Here is a 22,018-nt window from a genome sequence, read left to right as displayed (position 1 = left end):
CGCCATTTTGAAACGCACCTATACAAGGTAGCTGTCAGCACTCCAACGCAGCACATGAGCACCATAGGTTTAAGCAGTCCCAGCTGCAAGTGAAGACCTCCGTGGGGCTTTTGGTCCTCTGGATGTGGACCCTGCGGCAACACCACATTCAGTCCTCGTGATGATTGCTGAGAGAATTACAAAGCAAGGCCCAGCAATGAGAGGTAGTGATGAACTGTAGTGCTCTATGTAATGAGGAGGCCCAAATCAGGATGGCCCACAAACTGGAGCAGAGAAATCAGAAGGGATGCTATTATTGTCATAACTTCACTTCCCTTGTCCTTCTCTGTCACTGCTGCAGGAGAGAGACAGCCTAAAGGGAACTAACCCTGTAAAGTGTACCCATCGAATTTACACATTGGCCCATATTGAGCTGAATACACTCAGTGGCCACTTTATTAGGTACATTTGCTCATTAATGCAAATATCTAATCAGCCAATCATGGGGCAGCAACCCAATGCATAAAAGCATGCAGACATGGTCAAGAGGATCAGTTGTTGTTCAGACCAAACCTCAGAATGGAGAAGAAACGTGACCTAAGTGACTTTGACCACGGAATGATTATTGGTGCCAGATGGCTTGGTTTGAGTATCTCAGAAACTGCTGGGCTTTTGGGAATTTTAAGCACAACAGTCTCCAGAGCTTACAGAGAATGGAGCGAAAAACACAGAACCTCCAGTGACCAGCAGCTCTGTGGGTGAACCTTGTTAATGAGAGAATGGCCAGACCGGGTCAAGCTGACAGGAAAGCGACAGCAAATCAGATTACAGCAGTACTGTGCAGAAGAGCATCTCTGACTGCACAACACGGTGAACCTTGAAGCAAATGGGCTACAGCAGAAGACTCCGGACATACACGTAGCTCTTCAAATCAGTGGCAGCTGCTGAGTTTTAGATTGGGGAATAAAAGCTTAACTATTCTGACACAACCCAAGGAGTGCAACGGATTCATAACCGTTTGAATTATTCAACCTGCTTTTCTGATGTCTCTGTTGACTCAGTGGGATACCGTTTATGAACATCCAAGAAAAATCACAGGAAAGTGGGGCATCGGGGAACAATAGGATGAAGAACATTGGAAGGTAAAGTAAAGACACTCTTTACTGGCAACATGTACTGCGAAATATATCGAAATATAAATGCATCATTTGTGTCAAATCAAACCAGTGAGGATTGTACTGGGCAACAATAATCACACGCTTCTGGCAGCAAAAACTCACTAACTTTAACCAGTTTATCCATGTGGAATGTGGGAAGAAACATGAGCACTCAGAGGAAAACAGTTGGTCTCGGGGAGAACGTACAAAGTCCTTACAAACAACCACAGGAATCGAACCATAATCTTACAGCCGGTACCGTAACATGTGGCACGAGCCGCGATGTTGCCGTGCTGTTAAGGATAATCTATAAAACTTTACCTGAACCGGCCACCCGATAATGAACCAAATCACTCAAGCATCAATTGAGTACTTCTAAAAACCAGCCTTTATAGTCCTTTAGAAAACAAGTCACTCATAACAAGCCAACATAAATAGCAATTAAACCACCCCAGCAACACACACAAAATGCTGGAGGAACTCAGCAGGCCAGGCAGCATCTATGGAAAACAGTGCAGTCAACGTTTCGGGTCGAGACCCTTCAGCAGGACTTACCTCCTTGCCTGCCCATCCCCTGCCATCAGAGGTAAGCAGGCGGGGAAATTAGACCTGATGAAGGGTCTCGGCTCCAAACGACGACCATACTCTCTTCCCACTGAGTTCCTCCAGCATTTTGTGTGTGTTGCTTGGATTCCCAGCATTTGCAGATTTTCTCTTGTTTCTGATTGCAGTAAACTAGTCTTCCATTTCAGACTTTTGTTGAGGGGTAAACTTTAACCAGGAGAATTCAGGTCAGGACTGGAATGGGTTTGTAGGTCAAGTACTATTATAGGATTGCTTTGTTCACTTGACGAGCTGGATGACGGAACAGCTCGGATTACATGGCTCAAGAAAGCAGGCAACTCTTGCTAATGGCTAATGGGTTCCTACTGATATTACAGCTATTTCTCACCTTCTCACCCCATATTCCCACCTCCTCTAGCAGAAAGCAAGAAAGCAGGACCAGGAGTAGGCCACCAGGTCCCTCAGGCCTGTCCTGTCAGTCACCGTGATCATGGCTGATCAAGAATGGTATCACCTCCTTTTCTGTGCCATTTCTCCATGTCCTTAGACTCTTCAATCAATGGAATATTTATCTACCGTACCTCAGTTTTAAATGGCCAGCCCCTAATCATATCTCCTTGTTCATCACACTCCCGCTAGTGAAAATATCTCATTAACTACCCTGTCAAACCTCCTTCGGATCTTACACGTTTCAGTAAAATCACCTCTCATTCTTGCAAAGGATACAGGCTCAAATCATGTAGTCTCTCTTGCTGGGACACCCTTCTCATCCCAGAAATTCCTAGACTAGTTTAAAATGTCAGCACAACATCGTGAACCGAAGGGCCTGTACTATGCTGTAATGTTCTATGTTCGAGATCCTGGTGAATCATATTTTAACTGCCCCCAACGCTAGTGTATCCTTTATAGGGGAGGGGGCCAAAACCGCACTCAGAATTCTAGGTGTGGCCTAATCATTACTCAGTACAACTGTTAGTAAACCTCCCCATTTTTTTAAAACTACAACCTCTTTTGCTCTAAAGGCCAAAAAACACTTCCCAAGCCTTTCCTCCAATGGCTGCTGCTCAGTCTTCTGATTTCTGCCAGCGGATTGTTTGCTGCCACAGAATCCAACACCTACAGGCCCCTGTGTCTCCAGCTTACTACTCCACCGCAAAGTCTCTTCACGGTACGCTGACTTCGAAGAAATTTTCCTTCCTATCCGTCCTGAGGCAGGGTTAGACCCAAAACGTGACAATTCCGTTCCTCCCATGGATGCTGCTGAGTTCCTCCTGCAGGTTGTGTGTTACTCCAGATTTCACCATCTGTTAGAGGCCCGGAGACAGCCTGTCCCGGGGCTAGAGGGCTGAGCACACGTGCATGGGGGGGGGTGGGGAACGGGTTTCTTTTGCTGTTGTTGCATGTGCTGTTCTGTTAACATGGCGGGCATGCTATGTTGGTGCCCCAACGTGCGGCAACACCTGCAGGCTGCCGTCCAGCACGTCCTTGGTTGGTGTTGGTGGCATTGGCAAGTGGCACATTTCACCGCAGGTTTCTGTGTGTGCAATAAATACATGAAGCTGAACCTGGTATCAATAATCACCTCTTCCACTGGCAACTGCTCTCTCATTTGTGCACTTGCACTGGCAGTCAGGGGCATGGATGGGTTTCAGCTGCACTAAGTCAAAGATTGAGCACATAAGTACTAACCTGAGGGGCAAGATGTAGCTCATATCTTGTCTGTCACTTTATGCCATAGACGGTTACATAAGAAGCACAACATTCCACTGAAGAGGGTCATTAACTTTGAATTAAAAAGCTAATGGTCTGTTTCTTTTTATTTTTAGTGTTAACGATTTTTATCTTTTTATATTTATTTGAAATTCTTAATTATTCTGATTAATAGGGAAATGTGAAATAGTTTCACAAAGCCTTTGACAAGAAAAGGCTGTCAAAGACTGTTACGGAGCAGGCCTCAGAATCCACTGCCTGAGGCCTGGTTGGGGCTCACAGCCCACTCCACCTCGACAGAAGCGCAAGCTTGATCTAATTTGTTGCCTCAGAGTTCATATGGTTCATTCAGCTGATAGGATGGCCATAAGATATAGGAGCAGAATTAAAACGTTTGGCCCATCGAGTTTTCTCCACCATTCAATCATGGCTCATTCTTTTCAACCCCATCCTCCTGTTTTCTCCCCATAACCCTTAACCTTCTTTCTAATCAAAACGTATCAATCTCTGCTTTATATACATCCTAAAACTTGGCCACCACGGTCCTCTGTGGCAGCAAATTCCACAGGTTTGCTTCCCTCTGGCTGTAGAAATTCCTCCTCTTTTAAAGAAATGCCCCTTTATTCTAAAGCTATTTCTTTGGATCCTGGACAATCTTCTTCCATCCTCCTCTTGCCCACTCTGTCCAGGCCTTTCAGGCCTGTCCAGGATGTGGAGAAAAAAAGCGTGGTCCCAAGAATCAGTCAAGTGCAATCCTGTCCAATATCCTCTTAGGTGAACACCAACTGAATTTTACCTGCAGTCACCCCAATAAATCCTCACCCTGCATAAAAGGATTACCTACCCTGCTGATTTCCAATAGATGTTTTCCTGGTTCCAACATTAGCAACAGCTATGGAACTTTGGACAAGTCCATGAAGACATCATCAGAAACAGATGAGTTCACATTTTAAGTATATGACCATGTTAAAACATCAATCTTCAAACTATCCTCTGCTTTGAGAGCAACAGGGAACGAACAAGTCCAACAAGAAATTTTTACCATCCGACTACCGTGCACAACTTGCATAACAATGTGCTTTGGCATGTTTTACATCATCAAATTTGTGAAGGGACGAAAGGCTCGCCAAAAACTTAGTGAAGACAGTAATATTTTCAAACCCATTTCTAAAACGTAGTTTTGACTGAGCGAAGTGAATACCCTTGAATACTGGCAGTTAAACTGCTCAATTAACTGGAAAGATACATTAATACAAGAGATTGAATAAACTGGGAGTTCGCTCTAACCATTAACTAAATTGGGCGTGTAAGAAGCTTTTTTTTCCTCCAATTACATTTTGCCTCTTTTTCCTTCAACAGATAATTTGTTAAAGTTTAGAACAAGGATTGTTCTTGTAATATACTAGTTATTTAAACCCAGAAGAATATTTGTAAGTTATTAACAAAGCACAGAAGTAGGTATCAATAAGACAGAGTAAATCAGTCCATCGTCCTCTTAAGAATTTACAGACACCCATCAAAGTACCCAAGTGTCTCTTGAACAAGCTTGGAATTTTTGCTACGTAATTCTAGGTGTTAATCAATTGTGTACGGTAATTTTCTATTGTCAGTGAAGAATATGCATTTAGCAAGTTTAAAGATTTTATCTTGTTCTTGTAACTTCACTCAAAACGGTGCTCACAATAAACATATTGAAATGATCAACAAAGCAGAGGCACAATAACAACTGCCTGCTATGTCTAACAAATTGCCATGTGCTCGTTTATTATTGCTGCATCATTCATTGCTGAGGGGATCAAGCTCATTTATGAACCAGAGTCAATGCTGGGCAAGCATATAAATACTTCTGGATAAGACCATTCAATTAGCTTAGATTTGCTTGATAAAATTGACACTGTTTGATGGTATTCATCAAGTTATCAAATAATACCCAGAATTAATTTCAGCCTGATAACATAAAAACCTTAAGAACCTTCAATATTTTATTCATATCATAAAAAAATCATACTAGTGAATGATTGCATATTCAATGTTTTGCACTATATTTTATTAATACAAAACAACCTGCAAATACTAGATACAACCAGCATTGTAACAATCACAATGTTTATTGATAAAACATTCGAGAATACCGAAGAGAAGCATTTGATTCTTCTTAATGCAGTGATGGATCTTATTGCAAAGTTTTTATCCCTGATCTGAGCAATAACAACAAGAAAAAAAAATGGTTTTAATGAACAATGAAGTGCTTTCAGCACTGTAAATGAGGCTCATGTACCTCATGCGGTAAATCACTCCAGGTCCCCATTCCACTGTAAAACAATGGAACATTCATTAGCAGTCTGCCAGGGGGAAGAAAGACTATTTTTGTTAACAGTTTTCCTTTATACTACTTTTGATCATCCAGATTTACTTCAAGAGTTTGTACTTTTGACACAAATAAATAACCACTCAACTGGCCTCATTGATAAAATGCAGCTAATCTATTAACTACCATCTTATTAAGGTAAATTACGATGAATTAGTGCCAGCATTTCTGAGAAGCAGAGGATAATCACAATCACCAACAGCCAAACAAAGTTGAATATATTTAGCTTGTCAAAAACAACTAACTGAAACTTCTGGTGGTGATTAACATCTGGCTCTTAACCTGTAATTTGATTAATAAAATTATTTCTCTGGCTTTTTCTCAAAAGAACTGAGTGGCTCACGACTCTTCTTTTGGGCTTTATTCACTTATATTCTGCATTGTGATACTGCAGCTCCCTTTGAATGCCCTCAATGTACCTGCATTTTGAAATGATCCATATGGTTGGCACACACAGCAAAATTTTTCATTGTATCTTGGTACATCTGACAACTAACCTATTATCAATATTCCCAATACCTATCTGGTGTCAATGTCTAACCTAATTGTTTCGCAGTGTTAAAGCTTGTTCACGTTATCCACATTCTAACTCACTCCAATTCTCATTCATTCATTGTCCCAATCTCTCAAATGCCTCCACTTTTTGAATAGACTTTAGATTACGAAGACACGCAGTCCTCTTTTATTGTCATTTAGAAATGCATGCATTAAGAAATGATACAATATTTCCTCCAGTGTAATATCACAAAACACAGGACAGACCAAGGCTGAAAAAAGACTAACAAAACCACTAATTATAATATATAGTTACAACAGTGCAACAATACCATAACTTGATGAAGAAGTCCATGAGCACAGTAAAAGTTCAAAGTCTCTCGAATGTCCCACATCTCACGCAGGCGGAGAGAAGGAAGAAAAACTCTCCCTGCCATACCCAACCACGGTCCAACTCTGAGTCATCCGAAAACTTCGAGCTCTGATCAGCTCTCCGACACCGAGTACTGAGTGCCATCACTATCCGAACAATTCGACCCCCTTCTCGGTCGCCAACAGCAGGCAAAGCTGGGGATTTTGAGGCCTTCCCTCCGAAAGATTCTCGACCGCGCAGTAACGACAGCAGCGGTCGAGCGTTTCAGAAATTTTTCCAAATGTTCCTCTGTGCTTTCACATCCGTCTTCATCAAATCAGAATTGTCCACAGCCCCTATTTAACAGATACGATATCATTTTTCATCAGAGGGCTGTGCACGCACAGCACGCTGCTTCTCTTCTCCTCCCTTTATCTTTCCCATCTCCTACTTTCTCCACTATACCAAATCTCTAAGATCACCTCTCTTTGTACCAACTGTATTTTTATTGGCCCACTACTGATAATAGGCTCTCTGAATCAGAAACACTTCTGTTCCCTTCTCAGAAATTTCCTTTGTACCAGTTTTAGTTCACATGGTCTACATTAGACCAGTGGCAATTTTGTTTTCTTCTGTTCTTTCATAGCTTATTGTCAAGATTGGAAACTAGGACATGAAACAAATTCATCTCATTTCAGCTCAGCTGGTGACATTGATTTTGGGGCTTCCAACCTAGTTCCAGAAATTGGGCATTTCATTCACATTGACTAACGTAACACACATTAACCAACCAGCACTGCAGAGATTAAGAAGAATCAGCTTTGATTTATAAAACTGGAAATCATGTCTGGCCAATCCATTGGAGTGCCTTGAGGATATACCTGATGGAGCAGATGAGAGGAAACTAGTGAATGTCATTTATTTGGGTTTTCAGAAGGCAGCTACTGATGTCTCATACTGAAGTTTGACGAACAAGGTTAAAGATATGGATCAGGGGGTGGACTGAGATTGGTTAACAGACACAAGGGATTGATTGATTGATTGATTAATTAATTAGTTAATTATCATACTGTGTGGAATAGACCCTTCCGGCCCTTCAGGCCACAACACCCAGCAATCCCCCAATTTAACCCCAGCCTAATCATGGGACAACTCACAATGACCAATTAATCTACCAACCGTTATGTCTTTGGACTGTGGGAGGAAACCGGAGCACCCGGAGGAAATCCACATGGTCACAGGGAGATCGTACAAACTCCTTACAGGCAGCGGCAGGTGATGGAAATCTCACAAACTGACAGAGGAACTCAGCCAGTCAGTCAGCATCTATGGAGGGAAATGAACAGTCAACTTTTCAGCCCAAGACCAGTCCTGTTTATTCCCCTCCATGGATGCTGCCTGACCCGCCGAGCTCCTCCAGCATTTTGTGGGTGCTGCCCGTTGTGTTACAAATAAAAGATTCTCAGATTGGGACAAGCTCCTAACTATTGGATACTACAGAGATCGTTGCTTGGGCTGCAATTATTGACAATCTATCAAAAGATTTGGCTGAGGGTACAAAAGGCACAAAGGACGAGAGATAGCTTGACTGGTAAAATGTGACACTGTATTGGATTCAAAATTCAAGATTGTTTAACGTCATTTCAGGTACACAAGTGTAAAGGAGAACAAAAAATATTGAATGAGAAAAGTAGAGCAGAAAGCCAAGTCATGGAATCATACATCAGAGAAATGCCCACCTTGTCAATATTGTCCATTGTATTTATCCATAGCAATCCTATTTGATCTGGAACTTTCTCTGCATTGGACCCTTCCCAGATCACAAATGAACTTTATCTCAAAACCCTTTTTGCTGTGCTGTCCATACATCTCTTGATTCCATTTGTACACCAAGGTCAATCTATTGCACAGCTCGGAAGCACTGGAATCTGGGTATATTGGCACGTGCCTTGCAAGATGCCAGCACGCAGCTGCACTGAGTGCAGCTGCAACCTTTTTGCTTCAACTATTTCATTTTAAATACCAGGTGGGATTATCTGTACTTCCACCACCAGATGGTAAAAAACTCAGGAAGCAAGACGGCAATCTAGGAATACACTTGGACGACTGTTCTTACACACAGTCGTTGATTTGATGTGCTGAATCTTTGTCCCCAGTGCAATACTTCCACTTCCTTCTATTTCGTTTTCCTTTTCTATCTTCCCCATGATTTCATTTTTTCTTATGATATAATGGAGGCCTATCGGGTCTCTGCCAGCTTTGAGAATACCCATTTCCACTATTTATTTCCCTGTAACCTACTGCCTGATTGTGATAGATATGGAGAAAGAATAGAGAATTGGAATTTAAAAGATCGAATTGAGCCAGCTAAATATAGGCTCAATAAACCAGATAGCCTCATCCCATCACCAATAGGGCACAGGTATCACTATACGATTCGAGCAACATCCCTGGATTTGAAATAAATATTCAAACCAAAGCAAAATAAAAGCTCCAACTATTTTGCAACATTCTATGATGATCCAATTCCAAAAGCAATGTACATGTGGAAAACTTTCCGAAAACAGAAGTGTGTGAAACTCCCTTTTCATATGGGGTCATAGAACAATACAGCACAGGAACAGGCCCTTCAGCCCATCTAGTCCATGCCGAACGACCTGCACCCAGACCCTAGTGCTCCGTACTCCTCCCATCCACGTACCTACTCTCAAAATGTTGATATTGAACCCGAATCCACCATTTCAGCTGGCAGCTCATTCCACACTCTCACCTCCCTCTGAGTGGAGAAGTTCCCCCTCAAGTTCCTCTTTCACCCTTAACCCATGACGTCTAATTCTAGTCTCACCCGACCTCAGTGGAAAAAGCCTGCTTCCATTTACCCTACATCTACCCCTCATAATTTTGTACACCTCTAGCAAACCTCCTCTTATTCTCTATGCTCCAGGAAATAAAGTAATAATCTATCGTAAACCTTTCCCCATAACTCAGGTCCTCAAGTTCTGGCAATACTCTTGCAAATTTTCTCTGCACTCCTTCAATTTTATTGATATCTTTCCTGTAGGTAGGTGACCAAAAATGCACACAATACTCCAAATTAGGCCTCACCAACTTCAACATAACATTCCAACTCCTGTACTCAATACTTTGATTTATGAAGGTCAATTTCTTTATGACCCTACCTATCTGTGCCGCCACTTTCAAGGAATTATGGATCTGTATTCCCAGATCCCTCTGTTCCACCCAGATTTCTCAGTACACTGCTGTTCACTGTCTAAGTCCTATCCTGGTTTATCATCCCAAAGTGCAACACTTCACACTTGTCTGCATTCAACTGCATCTGTCATTTTTCAGCCCATTTTTCCAGCTGGTCCAGATCCCGCTGCAAGCTTTGATAGCCTTCTTTGCTATCTACTATGCTCCCAAACTTGGTGCCAACTGCAAATTTGCTGATCTAGTTTACTACATTATCATCCAGATTGCTGATATAAATGATAAACAACAGACCCAGCAATGATCCCTGTGGCACAGCAGTAGTCACAGGCCATCAACGAGCATTCTCTAGTTTTTCCCCATGAAGTCAATGTTTTATCGGATTTTCTTTCTCATCCTGAATTCCAAGTGACTGAACATTCTTGACCAACCTCCCATGCAGGACCTTGTCAAAGACCTTGCTAAAGACCATTGGCAGAGGAGGTTTAATAGAGGTGATATCCACTGCCTTCAACCTTCCCAGTAACTTTTTTCTAAAAACAGGGAGGACCATTTTCTGAGCTAGTTTATGACATTGCAGACTGGCCCTCACCACAAATTGTTGTTGCAGTCTTGTTTGCATTGTGTTTTGTACCGTTTGACATACCAAGCTAACTAGTAAGAAAACCCACTGGAAATACAGAATGCCAATTTTTAATTTGGATGACAATGATCAAGTTTATGGTCTTATGCATAAGCACAGTAAGTATCAGGTGCAATGAAAAACTCACTGGCAGTCATATCACAGTTATATGGGTACAGCTAACACATAGAAAATATACTATACAATTCAGTGGAGAGAGGAAAGGAGAGATGGAGGGAGGGAGAAGAGGAGGGGGAGGGGGAAGGGGAAGAGAAGGGGAGGAGGGAAGAGGAGGGGGAGGGGGAAGAGGAGGGGGAGGGGGAAGAGGAGGGGAGGGGGAAGAGGAGGGGGAGGGGGAAGAGAAGGGGGAGGGGAAGAGGAGGGGGAGGGGAAGAGGAGGGGGAGGGGAAGAGGGGGGGAGGGGAAGAGGAGGGGGAGGGGAAGAGGAGGGGAAGAGGAGGAGGAGGGGAAGAGGAGGGGGAGGGGAAGGGGAGGGGGAGGGGAAGGGTGAGAGGTGAGGAGTGAGGGGAGAAGAGGAGGGCTGAGGGGAGAAGAGGAGGGCTGAGGGGAGAAGAGGGAAGTGGAGGGGAGGGAGAGGGGGAGGGGAGGGGGAGGGGAGGGGGAGGGGAGGGGGGGAAGGGGAGGGGAAGGGGAGGGGAAGGGGAGGGGAAGGGGAGGGGAAGGGGAGGGGAAGGGGAGGGGAAGGGGAGGGGAAGGGGAGGGGAAGGGGAGGGGAAGGGGAGGGGAACACTTCAAAAACAAGATCTTAGTACTGTACAAATCTGCAGCATCTGCAGATTTTCTCTGGTGTGTGACAAAGATTAACACTCAGTACTGCAGAGTCATATGAACCCAGAGCTGAAAGAAAACAACCTTAAATGTTTAATTCATGAAAAGAACAAAAAAAATTGATAATTTGTTTCTGTTCATGTACCTTGATATTATTTCAAGATTTTCCAGATTGCTTTGGAATTATTACTTTGAGGGGATGGATTTAAATTCTAACAGACTAAACGTGATTTTGTTTGATGAGATGAGAAGGTGGGTTCAGAGCCATATTTGGGGGTGTCCTATTTGAAATGATTAACATTACGGTGTGTCTGCACTGTCGCATCAACTTGAGGAAATTGAACGGGAAGTTTTCATAAATGGGGTCCAATTGTTTTAATTCTCTGAAGGATCCCATGTGAAATTGTCAGTGTAATTTTCACAGTTTGCACACAGCTGGGGTGGAGGTAACAGATTATTGTTCTGAATTAGATCTCAGTCAGAAGAGTCTGCAGAGTAAAAAGTAATAGGTATTGACTCGAGATACAGTACTGTGCAAAAGTCTTAGGCACGTATGTATGGCTAGGGCGCCGAAGACTTTTGCAAGTACTGCATTTTCAATGTGGAGCGGAGAGCGAGTTTGTAAATCAAGTGGGAGCAAAGGTTGTTAGGAATGGCAAGGGTGGTGCACTGCCTGAGGGACGTGAGACAGGTGGCAGGGAAGGAGTGCCAGGATGGAGGGTGGCACGGGTGCAGACACACCCAGCCTTGAGACACCAGGCAAGGTCATTTGATTCCAAACAATTGGTTTGTTAATCAGTACAGAACGTCTTTCCTGCTCCCTCCTCCATCCCTTGCTTGTTTCTCAACCATGATTTCCCCTCTCCCTGCCCCCTTCCCACTCTCAGTCCACAATAGAGACCCATATCAGAATCAGGTTTATTGTCACTCACATAGGTCATGAAATTTGTTTTCTCTTTGCAGCAGCGGTACAGTGCAATACATAAAATTACTACAGTACTGATCAAAGGTATTAGGCACCCGAGCTATACATGCATGCCTAAGACTTTTGCACTGTATGTGTGAACTTCAAGAGAATGGGGTATTGTGAGAGCTATCCTTTCCAATGAAACTACATTAAATAGCAAAAGCAACACACATCAAATTTGCTAGTGAATGCAGCAGGCCAGGCAGCATCTTTAGGAAGAGGTACAGTCGACGTTTCAGGCCGAGACCCTTCGTCAGGACTAGGTCTCGGCCCGAAATGTCGACTGTACCTCTTCCTAGAGATGCTGCCTGGCCTGCTGCGTTCACCAGCAACTTTGATGTGTGTTGCTTGAATTTCCAGCATCTGCAGAATTCCTCATGTTTATGTTTTTAAATAGCAAAAGCTAGTTCATAAGTTGCAACTTCTTTGACACTTCCATCCAAAGACACAGCAACCACCTACAAGGCAAATGGAAGTGAGGGCAAAGGAAGATTTCAATTTCTCTTCCCCTTGCACAGCACAGACTCGGAAATTAATCCACTCCTTTACAGCTCTATGATCAAAATCCTACGATAACCTTCACAGCAGCAATGTAGTGGTATATTTAACCGAATGCCTATAATAACTTAAACAGTTAAAAACTAAAGTGAACATTCCTATACTCTTCCAAAGACTCTGTGGTTTGAAGTTTTATATTCTGAGTTTTTTGCTCGTTTTTTTTGCCATTTGCATGATTTGTTCTTTTTCTTAAATACATTGAGTGTTTGGCGTGTTTTTTTTAATGGGTTCCATGCTGTTTCTTTGTTTCATGGTTGTCTATGGGAAGGCAAAACTCAGCATTGCATACTGCATACATACTTTGAATTTTATAGTTTCAGAAGACTACTCACTCAAACCTTTCTCAAAAGAGAGAGGGTGGGCAATTAACTTCTGGCTGGCTTTTCACAGCCTGGTAAGGAGCCTCTGACGCATACGATTGCAAAACCCAGCCAATTCCATAATGGGCAGAACCATCCATGCCACTGAGGACCCCTTCAAGAGACAGTGCTTCAAGAAGGAAGCATCCATCAAGTATCCTTACCATCCAGGACACACCCTCTTCGCCTTACTACCACTGGAGAGAGTACAGGAGCCTGAGGATGCATACTCAACATTTTTAGGAACAGCTTCTTCCCTTCCTCCATCAGATTTCTGAAAGGTCTGTGAGCCCATAAGCACCACCTCAACTATTTATTTATTGTAATTTTATATCTTGCTGCCACAAAACAACATATGTTGGTGATAATAAACCCGATTCTATTCTTATTCTGAAACAAGGGTTGCATAGAACAAACGTGAACAGAATAGTGGCATTTAATATTTAATGTTATTGATTATGAAGTGTGTTTATAGGAGAAAAAAAGCATGTTCTGTTTGGGAGAGTTGGGAGGTCTTGACAACTAAACAATATGGAGTAGCCTTAAGCTAAAATGCTGAATTACTTGGCCAAAACAAGTGTGGTGAGAAAGTCTGGATCAAGATGAACTCAAGAGAACAAGCATCTTCCAACGCCTCTACCTTTTTGAAGAAGCTGAAGAGAGGTGGACTGTGCACATCAATACTCACACCCCACTACAGACGCGCAGCTGAGAGCATCTTAGCATGCTACATCACCGTGTGGTATGGAATATGCACTGCAGCGTACTGGAGGGCTCTGCAACAGGTCGTTAAAACTGCCCAACGCATCACCGGCACCCATCTGCCTGTCATCAAGGGCATACTGTGCATACAGAAGGGTGCCGGCAAAAGGCCAGCAATATCATGAAGAATCCCACCCACCCGGCTCATGGACTGTTCGTCCCGCTCCCATCAAGGAAGAGGCTATCCATGCCAGGAACACCAGACTCAAAAAAAGTTACCTCCCCCAAACCATCAGGCAGATCAACACCTCCATTCCACCACTATATCATTTCCTATCAGATTCTCCTTATGCAGATACTCCTGTACTGAGCGTCATTCGATATATTGTATGTACGTAATACATATATACACACTAATCTAATGCATTTCCATTTATTGTGTTCTTTATGCTTATTGTTTTTTCTGCTGCATCAGATCCAGAGTAACGATCATTTTGCTCTTGTTTACACTGACGAACGACGATAAACAATCTTGAAAGTAGCAGGAGTAGAAGGCAGAGTATATCTCAAACCTGCCCACCTCTTCAACATGATGAGAGCTAATCCACCCAACGCATCAATTTCTCCTTTGTTCCGAACGCTCCAGAGCAATCAATCCCCTGATCATTCAAACGTATCTATCATGACTTTTAATGATCTAGTTTCCACAGCTCTCCAGGTAAAGAACTCCAAAGATAAGTCACCCCCCGCAAGAAGAAATTTCCACACACGCAGTTTTAAAGGGCCAGCCCCATTGTCTTAAAATGATGTCCCCTCATTCAAGTCTCTCCCACTTGAGAGAACATCTCAAAATCATTCACTTTGGGATCTTCTATTTCAATAATGTCATCCCTCATTTATCAAAATTTCGAAGAATGTCCTTTCTTCCTAACCTGTCCTCTCTTGATAAATTAATCCTCTCATTCCAAGAGTTATCCTGATCAATCCCTTCTGACTGCCTCCAAAGCTACTGTATTCTTTCTAAGGGAAGGGGACCAAAATGGAACACAGTACTCCAGGTGTGGCCGCACCAATACCCCACACTATTACAACAAAACTTACCCAACCCCTTTGTAATAAAGCCCTAAATACCAGCTACTCTCTTCACTATATGCTGCACCTGCCTTCTACATTTTGATGCTTCATGCCCAAGAACAAGGAAATCCCTCTGAACTCATTGATTTTCTATTACTTTCCATTCAGATAATTATCTGCCTGTAAATTCCTCTTACAACGTGTATGACCTCAGCTTCCCACATTAAAATCCATTTGCCAAGTTTTCACCCACTGTTCAACTCTATCTATATCCCATTGCAGAGACACAACAGTTTCATCATACTGTGCCATTCCAACTATCTTAGTGTCGTCAGCAGACCTGAATACCTTATATTCCAGCCCTTCTCCAGGTCATTAATAGAACCGAGCATGGCACACCAGCAGCTCTACTTCACTCAGAATTAGCATCAGGTTTAATATCACTGGCATATATCATGAAATGTGTTGTTTTGTGGTAGCTGTACATTGCAATACATAATAATAAAAACTATAAATTACAAAAAAAGTATATATAAAATACGAATTAATTAAGTAGTGCAAAAAGAGAGGGAAAAAATACTGAGGTAGTGATCATGGGTTCATTGTCCATTCAGAAATCTGATGGTGAGGGTAGAGGCTGTTCCTGAAACATTGAGTGTCTGTCTTCAGGCTCCTGCACCTTCTTGATGGTAGCAATGAGATGATGGTAATGATGGATCCCGCCTTTTTGAGGCAAGGCCTTTTGAAGGTGTCCTGACTGGGGAGGCCAGTGTCCATGATGGAGCTAGCTGGGTTTAAAACTTTCTGCAGCTTTTTCCGATCCTGTGCAGTTGCCCCTCCTTACCAGGTGGTGATGCAAGTAGTTAGAATGCTCTCCACAGTACATCTGTAGAAATTTGCACGTGCCTTTGGTGACAAACCAATTCTCCTCAAACTCCTTATGAAATATAGCCACTGTAATTGCCTGAATATGTTGGGCCCAACAGACATCCTCAGAGAGGTTGACACCCAGGAACTTAAAACTGCTCATTCTTTCCACTATTGATCCCTTGATGAGTACTGGTGTGTGGTCTCTTTACTTACCCGTCATCCAGTTCACAATCAATTCCTTGGTCTTACTGTCCTTGAGTGCAAGGTTGTTGCTGTGACACCACTCAACCAGCTGATCTATCTTGTTGATGTATGCCACCTCGTCACCATCTGAAATTCTGCCAACAATAGTTGTGTCATCAGCAAGTTTATAGATGGCATTTAAGCTGTGCCTAGCCACACGGTCATAGGTGTAGAGAGAGCAGAGCAGTGGAGTTTGTGATTTGGCATGTCACCAAAAACTCTTACAAGTGACAGTGGATAGCATTCTAACTGGTTCTATCACAGCCTGGTATGGAAGCCCCAGTGCACAGGATTGTGAGAGGCTGCAGAGGGTTTAGACCCAGCCAGTCCAGTCACGGGCACAACCCTCCCCACCACTGAGGACATCTTCAAGGGGCAGTGCCTCAAAAAGGTAGCACCAATGACTAAGGACCCTGACAATCACAGAAACTTATGATACATTGAAAGGTCTAGATAGAGTGGATGTGGAGAGGATGGTTCCAATAGTGGGAGATTCTGTGAACCAGAGGGCACAGCCTCAGAATAGAAGAACAGCCCTTTAGACCAGAGACAAAGAAGAGTTTCTTTAGCTAGAGGGTGGTGAATCTGTGGAAGATTGGAGACCAAGTCATTGGGTATATTTAAAGTGGAGGTTGATAGGTTCTTGATTGGTAAAAGCATCAAAGGTTACAAGGAGAAGGTAGGAGAATGGGGTTACGCAAAATAATAAATCGGCCTTGATGGACTAGCAGAGCAGAAGACAGGCAGAATGACCCAATTCTGCTCCTATGGCTTATAGTCTTAAGATCTTATCACATGCCCTCTTCTCATTACCACCATGGGGGCAGGAAATATAGGAGCTTGAAGACCTACACTCAACAATTCAGAAACAACTTTTATTCCACCACCATCAGATTTCTGAACAGTCTATGAACCCATGAACACTGCTTCATTATTCCTTTTTCTTTTTTGCACTATTTAGTTTTGAAATTTATAGGAATTCTATGTCTTGTCACTGTGCTACTATTTCAAAACAACGTACTTCACATCATCTGAACCAGCGATAATTGATATTGGTTGTAAATTGTAAACAATTAGGGCCAAGATCTGATCCTGCTGTACTCCATTCACAGCTTTGTTTCACTGTCTTCTATTCTTCAATGAACGATGAACGGTACAGAACAGCAACTGGCCCATCCACCCACAATGTTGTGCCAAATTTATTAAATTAGTAACCAAATGACCAATTAAACTAACGTGTTCTGCCGAAACAATATCTATATCCTTCCATTTTCCTCACATTCATGTGCCTATCTAAACTCTTAAAGGTCTCTGATGTATCTGCCTCAACCACCACCCCAGGCAGCCGCCACTCTCTGTGTAAAAAAAACACTTGCCTCTCACATCTCCTTTCAACTTACCCCATTTCACATTAAATGCTTGTCCTCTGGTATTAGACATTTCAACCCTGTTGCCGTTTTCCAGATACGTTAGTGTTTTTTTTTGCGAGAGATGGGTTTCAGATTGGGGGGTTTGATGTTCTTGTTAGTGCTTTTTCACTTGGGTGGTCTGTTAGTTTTTTGTGTGTGAGAGAGGGGGTTGTGGGGTTGATGTTATTGTTGCTGTTTTTTTCTGTATGTCAGTTTTGTGCAAGGGAGGGGTTGGGGGTTTAGGGTTTGCGAGTTTTTGTTTCTTTCTCTTTTTTGTGTGTGAGGAGCGTTGATGTCTTTTCTTTCAACGACTCCAATTGTTTTTCTGTTTCGTGGCTGTCTAGAGAAGGTGAATCTCAGAGTTGTATACTGTATACATACTTTGATAATAAAATGAACCTTTGAAACCTTTTGAAAAATATACTATCTGTCTGCTCCATCTACGCCTCTAATAATCTTACAAACTTCTATTACATCTCCCCTCAGCCTTTGTTGCTCCAGAGAAAACTATCCAAGTTTGAACAACCTCTTGTTATAGCACATGCCCTCTAAACCAGGCAGCATCCTAGTAAACCTCTTCTGCACCCTCTCCAAAGCCTCAACATCCTTTCTGGGCAACCAGAACTGCATGCAATACGCCAGATGCAGCCAAACCAGAGCTTTATAAAGCTGCAACACAGCTTCCTGACTTTTGAACTCAATGTCGCAACTAACAAAGGTATGCATGCCATACGCCTTCTTAACCACCCTATTAGCCTGTGTAGCCATGAGAAAGAAAGAGGTGCAGAAGATAAACAGGCAACAGAGAAGAGCTGATCACAGGAATCAATGAATCAAATCAATTTTCCTTTGTCTCTCCAAACTTAGTGAAATAAAGTGACACTTTTCAACAACTATAACAAATATTAAAGCCTACAAGTACTAGCAAATATTAAAGCAAACTAACAAAGCAGACCTACTTCTATGCTGATTCAGAGCAAAGTCAGTTAATCATCCTTCAAAGAGTTTGACAAAAATAGGAATTGGATTCAAGGCAGGAAATACAGACGTAGATGAGAAAATGCAATATAAAATATGATGGGTTTTCAACTGCTGGCAAAACAGAAATGTCAGGCCAAGAAAAGCAATTAGCTGAAAGTGAATCATGAGATCTGAGATTCAACTGAGACATGAAGATGCCTTGCCACAGAGGAATATGAAGAGTTCAGGGCAGTGATAAAATAAATTCCTCATGCACTGGCAAGAATATATTCAACAGCCCAAATGCCCTGGCTTGTTTAATGTTTAACACAAATGATGGGATGTTATGTTGAAGTTGTTTAAGATGTGTAGTTTTGGTCACCTGCCTACAGGAAAGATACAAATAAGGTTGAACATAAGAACACAAGAAATAGGAGCAGGAGTAGGCCATTGGGCCCATCAAGCCTGCTCTGCCATTCAATAAGATCATGGCTGACCTGGCCATGGATTCATCTCCATCTACCCGCCTTTTCCCCATAACCATTAATTCCCCTATTATGCGAAAATCTATCCAACCTTGTTTTAAATATATATTAACTGATGTAGCCTCCACTGTTTCCCTGGGCAGAGAATTCCACAGATTCACTACTCTCTGGGAAAAGCAGTTCCTCTTCATCTCCGTCCTAAACCTACTCCCCTGAACCTTGAGGTTATGTCCTCTAGTTCAAGTCCAGAGAACAAAGTACAAAGAGTACAGAGATAATTTACTAGAACATTACCAAGTCTGGAGGACCTGAGTTATAAGGAAACATAGAATAGGTTAGGACTGCATTCCCTAGAATGTAAAAGATTGAAGGGAGATTTGATAGAGTATATGAAATAATGAGGTGTAGAATAGGGTAAACCAGGTTCTTTCCACTGAGACTCGGGGGGGACTGCAACCAGAGGTCACAGGTTAAGGGTGAAAGTTGAAAAGTTTAAGGAGAACATGAGGGAAAACTTCTTCATTCAGAGGATCGTATGAGTGTGGAATGATCTGCCAGTATAAGTGGTCCATGCGAGGTCGATTTCAATGTTTAAGAGAAGTTTGGATAGGTACATGGATCATAGGGGGTATGGAGGGCCATGGACCCAGTGTAGGTGGATAGGACTAGGCAGTTTGAATGGTTTTCAACCTGGACTAGATGGGACAAAGGGCCTGTTTCCATGCTGTACTTCTCTGTGACAAACTGTGCTTCACACTAATAACACAAACAGCAAAAGGAACAAGCATAAATTATCTGAAAGAAATCACATCATCATCGTGGTCTTTAAAATCACCATAAGACCTCCACCTACCACACCACCTAATTTTCCTCCATTTGAGGTAACAACATCCAATCAGGGACAGGGAAAGGGGAAAAAAAAGGGGACTTAAACCACGGAGACGGATGAAGAGAAACAGAGGCAGCTGGATGCATACCGAGATTTGTACTCACTCCTAGAAGCAGCAGAGTTTATTCTTAATGTTAACAGTACACAGAGCATACTGCTTAATGAATCATCAAAACTACCAGAGGCAATCCATAAGCTTAGCTCACTCTAAAACAATTGTCTGTCAATTAAAATTAATTACATTAGTAAGAGTTTCCTTGTATTTAAGGTTTTAGTTGAAAGTTCTAAAGATATAAACTGTCCCATAGGTATGAACTTGTATAATTCCTTACTCTGATCTAGACATGAGCATTAACTTATTCCTTTAATTCTTTGGTGTCTCAAATGGCAGGTAAAGCTTTTGCAAGAGCACATTATTGCAGCCAGACTAATGAAGACATCGCTCGTCAGCTGCACGCCTCTGCCATTCTTCAACTGTCCCCTTGTTACCATTCCTTTCGCGTTTCTCGTCTGGTGCTCAGTGCAAGGCTGCTCTGGGTAATGTCTCTGCTAGCATATGACACATATGCCCAAGCCATCTCATCGCCTCATTTTCGCTCCTTGAACAATAGGTCTTTCATTTGCCTTATTAAGAGAATTTAGTAAAATAGATTTGCTAACCTGCAATTTTTTTTAAGGAATCAATGAGTTATAAGAACACAAGAAAATGGAGCAGGAGTGAGCCAACTGATTGCTCAAAACCGATCAATGCTGAACTTAACTCCTCCTCGGTGCCAATTTCCGATAACCTTAAACTCCCTGAATTTGTTCATCGATCTCCACAATATATCTAATGATCTGTCCTCCTCCAACCTCTGGGGCAAAACCTTCCGGAGAGTCACTACTCTTTGAGAGAAGAAACTTCTACACACTTCAGCTTTAAATGGCCAGCCCCTTTTGTCTGACATTGAAAGAATGTTCGGTCTGTATTGAACTCCTTTTCATGGGCTGCAACTCATTCCCACTTCCCTTTCAGGTACTGGAGATGAGAAATCTAATACATTTATGGCTTCTGCATCATCATGCCGCTGTTTGAAAATTATTCTACAGAAATACTTAAGAACTCCATAGGGCCAGAAGGAAAATTGAATCGTTAAGAAGTCACACAGTACACTGAGCTAACTCTATCCACAAACTCTACTCAATGTCGGAAATACTGCAGTCTTGTTTTTCCACAATGGGAACAATGTCAGATAATTACTTTATTCATCTCTCAGTATTGTCACCTGCTCTGACAAAGCCCCACATGCCACCAACACTATCCCTTGTGAAGTCTCAAAGCAATGCTTTCAATCATTAATGCATTCTGAGCTAACTCAACGAGGTCTAGGCCACGGCCTGAGATTACACTTTTTCCACACAACAGCTTTGCAGCTGGTCTTGGAGAGTTTCTAATTTAAGAATAGAATGCAACCCAAAACGTATGTGGTTTTTGAGTTGGGCATCTCCAGGGAAACAGGATTCACAGACTTGCAGAGACCTATGTTCCAGTTTAAATAGATGACAGCATACCATTACAGAATTTAAAGATTTATTTTAAGCCATGCATACAGCACGAGGCTGCCCATGTTTGCATTCAATCTTGGACCCCCTCACTCTATCTGACTAAAGGGAAGAAAGCTTTCCTGTCTAAGTCTGCTCCTGTCTTTCCATCAATACTGAATGGACGTATGCATAGGCAAGTGAAATATAGTACATGCATAATGGCATTAGAATTATCAACAGCTCAGGGTTTTTTTTAAATCACAGTGAGATAAAAATATAAATCCACCTAGTAACTGGACCCATTTCATGATAGACTTCACTGATATATGTGTCAGAGATGGTCAAGGCTATGGTCTATCAACGCACAAAATTACAGGAAATCAAGAAACTGCAGATGCTAGAAATCTGAGCAAAGATAGAAAATGTTGTACACAGAGAACTCATCTTTCTCCATCACCTCTGCTCTTACTGCCTCTTGTCTTGCACAAAGCATGAACCGAATTCCCATCTATTCCACACACCAGCCTCTGCAAGTCCACCAGCTTCAACAAAGTTCCACCGGTCGTATTCTCCTCCCTTCCCTCCTGGCAATTTCCTGGTCTGCACTTCAGTGTCCACCGATCATTCCCAGTCTTACAGACCTTTCCAATGCAACTGTAGGAAGGATAATATCTATCCTTCCAACTCCTCCTTTCACACGTTCTAGGAATCCAAGCAGTCACCCCATATGTG

At 42.4% G+C, this 22,018-nt stretch overlaps 1 protein-coding gene and 1 long non-coding RNA gene across 4 annotated transcripts in view; both read right to left on the bottom strand.

Moving 5' to 3' along the window:
• The window catches only part of LOC134344498 (disco-interacting protein 2 homolog C), a 664,610-nt gene that overhangs the window by 603,251 nt on the left and 39,341 nt on the right, over positions 1–22,018 (bottom strand). The gene's annotated exons all lie outside the window — the stretch shown is intronic.
• LOC134344499 (uncharacterized) lies at positions 1,822–16,859 on the bottom strand. Its single transcript, XR_010017451.1, has 3 exons — positions 15,990–16,859; positions 7,805–7,951; positions 1,822–6,981 (listed from the first exon to the last, which is right to left on the bottom strand). It is a non-coding gene; the product is annotated as an uncharacterized LOC134344499 (long non-coding RNA).

This window comes from Mobula hypostoma, chromosome 3 (assembly GCF_963921235.1).
Source record: "Mobula hypostoma chromosome 3, sMobHyp1.1, whole genome shotgun sequence".
NCBI classification, from domain to species: Eukaryota; Metazoa; Chordata; class Chondrichthyes; order Myliobatiformes; family Myliobatidae; genus Mobula; species Mobula hypostoma.
Note: the sequence above shows the minus strand (reverse complement) of the source record. Positions and strands in the feature narration are given on the sequence as shown.